General features: G+C 39.7%; 1 pseudogene; it reads right to left on the bottom strand.

The window, feature by feature from the left end:
- Positions 1-256: 256 nt before the first annotated feature.
- Positions 257-687, bottom strand: LOC122095482 (annotated as a pseudogene).
- Between the last annotated feature and the right edge of the window lie 5,290 nt (positions 688-5,977).

Below are 5,977 nucleotides of genomic sequence, written 5' to 3'. Positions count from 1 at the left end.
GCTGTCCCTCAGCTCTTCAGCTCAAGGCTAGCGCTCGACCACTTGAGCTACAGCACCACTTCTGGCTTTTTCTGCTTATGTGGAGCTGAGGAATTGAACCCAGGTCTTCATGCATGCAAGGCAAACACTCTACCACTGAGCCACCTTCTTAGCCCCTATTGGCATCATTTTATATGATCATATGTGCATAGCTATTGAGCTATTGTTATTCTCTGCTAGGACTATCCTAGACAAATAGCAATTATGATGGAAAACATTTTTTGACAGTTGTGAAATGTATGTTTATTATATTTCTAAGTAGTTGTACAACAAATCCATGACAAATTACCAGATTCACTTCATGTTATTTCTTCAGAACAATGGTTTTTCCAAGACTTCAAATTTGGGATCTTCAAATTTAAAGGTGGAGAACTTCGTCATGTTCTCCTTTCCCATACATTTGTTGAAGTTTAAAAATCTCTCTCTCCAGGTCTTGCTGATACTCTGAACCAGTATCAACAGGTCCTTGAGATGACTGTCACTTTTTTGTACTCTCTAATCTTGTCCACAAAGAGTTTCTATATAGGACCAAGTTCATTTTTAAATGTCATGGCTATAACACCAATGTTCCTCCACAAATGGATAGAAACTGCTGACCCAAATTACAGAGAAGAATCTGAAGCGCCTCTGAAGAATCATGGTGGTTCCAAGGTACATGCACTCAGTCCCAATCTGCCAGAGTCACTGTCACCACAGCCATCCTCAGAAAAAAAAACATTTTTTATTGATAAAAAGGAAGTCAGTACTGGTGGCTCATGCAGGTGGTCCCACCTACTCAGGAGTCTGAGATTTGAAAATGGAGGTTAGATTCAAAGCTAGCCCAGGCAGACAAATCCAGTGTTCTTATCTCCAATTAACCAACAAAAAAGACAGAAATAGAGTTATGGCTCAAGTGGTAGAGTGCTAGTCTTGAATGAAAATGCTAAGACTGCAAGGCTTGTGTTCAATTTTGAATATCAACATAAAACAAAAGGCCTTGGTATAACTGAAGCAGTAAAGTATTTCTCTAGAAAGCATGAGGAAATGAATTCAATCTTCAGTATCACACTTGAACTTGTCTCATATATGTTCTCTGCCTATTTCCCTTTTTGACTTTGGTGTGCTTTTTATAGTTTTGCATGATTTTAATATTCATTGCAAATATTTTCCTAGTTTGTGGCTTGTCCATTAGACTTTCTTGTTTAATAATGGCTGGGTAGAATCTGAAGAAAAAGGGTTAAAAAGTGCAGCAGTAGAGCTCACTGGACATTGATGAAAATGAACTATACAACTCATGGGTGGAGATGGGAAGGAGGAAATGGGAGAGATTGAGGGAACAGATGACACTGTACAAAAGGAAATATACTTATTACCTGACTCATGTAAATTTAACCCCTCTGTATATAACCTCTAAAACAACAATAAAGTACAATTTAAAAATACTAATATCAGGCCAAATTTAAAAAATGACTGTGTGTATGTGTGTGTATGCCAGTCCTGAGGCTTGAACTCAGGGCTTGGGCATTGTCCTTGAGCTTTTGTGCTCAAGGCTAGTGCTCTACCACTTAAGCTACAGCTCTGCTTTTGGCCTTTTGGTGGTTAATTGGAGATAAAAAGTCACACAGACTTTCTTTCCCAGGCTGGCTTTGAACTGAAATCCTCAGATTTCAGCCTCCGGAATAGCTAGGATTAGAGGTGTGAGCTACTGGAATCAAGCTAATAATGGCTTTTGAGCTTCCTTTTTTCTCCCAGCTTTATTTTTTTGGGTTGTACTGCAGTTTGATCTCAAAGTCTCACATTTGCTAGGCAAATGCTCTATCACTTGAGCCATCCCTACAGCTCATACCTTTCCTTTCATGTGTAGTCCAGATCTATTGATTTTTGCATGTGTGATTTATTCAATGCTTACATATTTAAAAATCCTATTCATATTCAGTATAGGTTTTTTTTGCTAATTTTGAAGATGATGTATTTTTCTATACAGCTGCAAATATTTCTAAAGCTGCACTTTGTACCTTTTAAATATTTTTGGACAGATTTTCAAGGGTTGATTATTAAGGTAAGAGCAACTGTAATTTCTTATAGAGGACTATGTGCAGAAAAGTCTTCAGTTAAGGCTTGAAATGCTGACATCTTATTGCAGTGAACAACAGTGTTGAGTGAATGGTCCACATAATTCATTTTATGTGTGTAATTCAAGGCCTCACAACACTCAAACTGAAGAACCCTCAGCGTTTTCAGTTTAAGGATTATCAAATAGTAGCATTACTTCTGAAGAGTTAAGACAGCATTTCTTCCAGAGTCATTGAATTACATATACCATAATCACCCAGATTACTTGTATAAACCTACCAATCCAGAGCCCTTAAAACTCTGGTTCCATAATCCACAAGCATCACAGATGAGTCAGAGTCACCCCCATATTTGGGAACCTCTAGATTAGGACAGCAGAGAAGTTTCAGCAATGGAATCATGAAGACAAAGGACAAAAGGACAAAGAGCAATCATTTGAGGACTTGAGGTTAAAGGTCTGAAGCCAGTATGTCAGTCTATGGATGAGGGCCAATCAGAAACAGATACAAGATTTACTGATCCATTAATCAGAAAAGGAACTGTGGTAGCTCAATGTTCTTGTGTTCTAGTACAACTCATAAATCCATAGATTTAAAATGATCCTCCCACCACAGCTGGGGTTAACAGTTGCACAGTCACCTGAGTGAATTCAGCATCTAGGAAATGTAGCACCTGGTACCAGAAACTCATTGATGACAACTGTAGAATTTAGAGCAAGAAATACAACCCCCAGAAGGAGTTGAAGTAGTGAAGTAGGAAAGAGAGGGATGTCCTATACTTGGTGGGCTATTAAGGTTAGAAGAAGCACACATGTTTTCCTTTCTTTTGGGCAACCTGCATAGTTTCTTGAAGTTTAAATAATATAAAATAGAAAAAGAACTTAGCACAGTGACTAGTACATAATAAGTGCCTGCTGTTCTTTTTTTTGTTGTTGGTTGTGGGGCTTGACCTCTGGGCCTGGGTACTGTCCCTCAAATCTTCAGCTCCAGACAAGCACTCTACCACTTGAGCCACAGTGCCACTTCCCGTTTTCTAGTGGTTTATCAGAGCTAAGAATGTACCATGTGATTTTTTTTGTTTCTTTGTATGTTCCCCCGCCCATAGTATAACCCCTCGCCCATGGTATAACCCCTGTTTTCACTGTATTTGATGTCAGTGCCCTGCATCTTGTATATGCACTTCTCTAATTTGGGGAGGGGAACGGAAAAAACAAAATGCTTTAATAAGGATACAGGTTGACCTATTGTAACAATGAGATATACAAGACACTATGTTGAAAAAGGAACTTTACAATTTACACGGGGGTGGGGGGGAGTAGGGTGGGGGTGGGTGGGGAAGTGGGGAGTGGGGAAGTGTAGTTGCAGAGGTGGGAGGGAAGGGATAGTAAGGGAAAAACAAAGGAGGAGGTAACAATGCTTGATAGGAAATGTACTCATTACCTTGCTCATTTAACTGTAACCCCTCTGTACAATAGTTTTACAATAAAAAAACATATTTTAAAAAAAAAGAATCTCATGGACTTCCCTGCCTGGGCTGGCTTTGAACTGGGATCCTCAGATCTCAGCCTCCTCAGTAGCTAGGATTACATGCGTGAGCCACTGGCACCCAGCCTGCTGTTCATTTTTAGCCAACTAAGCAAACAAAAACAAAATGAGTGCCTAAGCTTATTCATTTAGGCCTTATCCTAAAATATCCTCAATTCCTCCTTACTCGTTTTAGCTGTTCCCTTCTCCCTTTTGTTTCTAAGGGAGGAGCCCTTATTCTGGAATCTAGAACTTCTTCCTAACCTAAAATTCTGTCCTTGGCCTCCTGAACATTGTGTAGACTCCCTGAGTCTTCTACTCAGAAGAGTCTCTAGAATAGCCTCCCACTTTTTTGATGCCCTCTTCATTTATATTTCATACTACACACATTCCTGCTGTTGTAGTTCTTTTCTTATCACATCTCCCCTTCTCTCATTCCAGGTTAACTTTTTGTGTGTGTGGGGGGGGGGGGGCTGGTCATGGGGCTTGAACTCGGGACCTGGGCACTGTCCGTGAGCTTTTGTGCTCAAGGCTAACATTCTACTACTTGAGCCACAGCTTCACTTCAGGCTTTTTTGGTGTTTAATTGGAGATAACAGTGTCTTAGATTTTCTTTCCCAGTTTGGCTTCCAACTGTGACCTTAGATCTCAGCCTCCTGAGTAGCTAAGGATTACAGGTGTGAGCCACCAGTGCCTGGTATTAGAGCAACTTTTCTATCTCTCCAGTGTCTGTCATTTTGGGCCACATTCAAGTCATCTGGCAGATGTGTAAAAGTCTCCTTCCTTTCCTTTCCTTTCCTTTCCTTTTCCCTTTCTCCTTTCCTTTCCTTTCCTTTCCTCCCTCCTTTCCTTTCTTCCCTCCTTTCCTCCCTCCTTCCCTCCCTTCCTTCCTTCCTTTTTCCTTCTTGGGATGGAACCCAGGGCCTCCCACAGACTAATCATATGCTATACCACTGAACCATACTTGTAGTCCCAAGAGTGATTTTTCATCTCTATTTTAAAATTTTAACTTAAAACTTCTTTATTTATTGACAAAGCTCAAAAAAGAAATCCTTTTGTGAGATATTTGTTTGCACACATATCTGTACACACCTTGGAGATCACATTTGATAGAACAAAATAAACACAACTCATATATCCATTCATTCATTTATTTAACTAAGAACCTGTGATGAGTAAATAAGAGGAGCTGAGGATATAGCTGAGTGGGAGAGTGTTTGCCTAGCATGTATGAGGCCCTAGGTCTCATCACAGGCACCCCAAAATAAATAAATAAAATCAATAAATAACAGTCGTCTTTTGAAAAATACATTAGATTTAGGAGGTGAATGAGGGTACATATACAATGAAATAGAATGTGTCTTCAGAGAAGGGGCAGATTCCTTGAGGCTGAAAACTTCATGTAATTAGTTTCCTTTAATCACTCATCAAATGAGATGCCTTCAGGAACAAGATTTTAAAAAACTTTTAAGTCAGTATAGAGCAGAAATGCAATTCAATTGTGTCAACAATGAACGCAGTGTGGATGAATAACAGCAGCCTCTGGGCACCACAAGGCCTTCACAGTTGTGGTATTCCATGTGTAAGGCCTTCTTTCTTTTCCTTAGGTTGTAGAAATGAAATGAAACAGTCTGAAGAGTTAAGTGGAGAATTTCCAATTTTGTTCTTTAATTAATGGGTTGTTGGCATTGAATAGGATAAAAAAAAATGATAGGTCTTTTGCCACCGAAGCATAATGACCCAGTGGCCTTTCTCCTCCCTCTGTACCCTGTACTTTAGATGGTAAACAGACATTTGAGTGGCAATATTGAAAGAGATTAACCCTCTGTTGCTTAGCACGTGCAAAACAGATAGAGACTGCATTGTCCACACAGTCACAGGATTCATGGCAACAGCATGGTCTTGAATTAGCCCCCTTTGCTCAAGCCCACAGGAACAGACATCTAGTAATAAATAAAAAGAAACCAGGTGTGGTAACTCATGCCTGTAATCCTAGCCACTCAGGAGGCTGAATTCTGAGGATTGTGGTTCAAAGTCAGTCTGGGCAGGAAAGTCCACAAGACTATCTCCAATAAACTACCAGAAAATCAGAAGTGGGGCTGTGGCTCAAAGTGGTAGAGCATTAGCCTTGAACAAAAAGAGCTCAGGGACAGCATGCAGGCCCTGAGTTCAAGCCCCACAACCGACCAAAAAAAAAAAAAAAAAAAAGCAAAAGGAGAAAGACTGGACTGAAAACATAGAAAATAGCCGAAAAACTTACAAACCTAAAACAGTTACACTGATAGTGAATTTTTCAGGGACTTTGAATCTACCTTCTGTAAATCAAATTATTTCCATCCTAAACTTTTAGAAAAGCTTGGAAA

Source organism: Dipodomys spectabilis, unplaced genomic scaffold (genome assembly GCF_019054845.1).
Source record: "Dipodomys spectabilis isolate Male_0828 unplaced genomic scaffold, ASM1905484v1 ptg000353l, whole genome shotgun sequence".
In the NCBI taxonomy this organism is placed as follows: Eukaryota; Metazoa; Chordata; class Mammalia; order Rodentia; family Heteromyidae; genus Dipodomys; species Dipodomys spectabilis.
The sequence above is the reverse complement of the archived record's forward strand: the minus strand, read 5'-3'. Positions and strand labels throughout refer to the sequence as shown.